We start from the raw sequence: 922 nt of genomic DNA, 5'->3' as shown, positions 1-922 counted from the left end.
CTTCACTTCTCCAGGCTGGAATAGCCCAGCTCTCTCAGCCTGGCTCCAGAGCAGAGCTGCTCCAGCCCTTCTCCCTCAGCCTGTATCTGGGCTTGAGCTTGCCCTGATAGAGGGGCAGGACCTTGCCCTCGGCCCCTGCTCCACCTCCCCACACAACACCCACCGGAGTCAGGCCCAGACACGGCTCAGTAGAAACCATTGAAGTTTTATTTGCAGTCACAATGCTTACACTGTATGCAGCAAACACCCTTACAAGTCAACCAGCAATCTGCTCACACAGAAAAGGACCCAACACACAGTCGCCAGAGGAAAGAAAATGGAAAAAAGAAAGGGGAGGAAAAAAAAAAAAGAAAGTAAAGGAAATCAAATAAAATTAGGAGAAGGTGGTGCCTGGGAAGAGAAACCAGAGCCCCGAGGACCGAGTGTGGGAAGAGCTGAGCAAGGGGATGCACACGACTAGCAGCAACAATAGTGGAAAAAGTACAAGGCAAACAGGTTCCCTCCCCCGTTGCTTTCCTCCAGAAGTGGGTCTGAGATCCAAAACATACATTATGGTGGCTTCAAAAGAAAATGGAATCGTTTTCAAGGGGGGGTAAATACTTCATGCGAGGCAAAACCTTGTTATTAAGAACCCTCCTCCGTGTGCTGCGGGCCCCGGGGAGCACAGGAAGCGCGGAGCATCCCCCCGTGCTCCTGCTCAGCTGAGGGGGGGAGAAAAGACACCCTAAAAGCCAAAAGAAAGGGGGAGCGGAGGGAGAGCAGCAGCGGGTGCGGAGGGGGCCCTGCGGGGAGCAGGCTGACAGGGGACAGAGCCTACTGCTGCTACACGGGGGGACAGGAGACACCCACGAGCAAGCACGAATGAGAGATCACGCGCCATGGCTTAGAGTTCCTAATAACAAGGGCAAGGGGCGGGGGGGGG

This window comes from Nestor notabilis, unplaced genomic scaffold (genome assembly GCF_000696875.1).
Source record: "Nestor notabilis isolate BGI_N333 unplaced genomic scaffold, ASM69687v1 scaffold14421, whole genome shotgun sequence".
In the NCBI taxonomy this organism is placed as follows: Eukaryota; Metazoa; Chordata; class Aves; order Psittaciformes; family Psittacidae; genus Nestor; species Nestor notabilis.
This window is presented reverse-complemented; position numbering follows the sequence as displayed.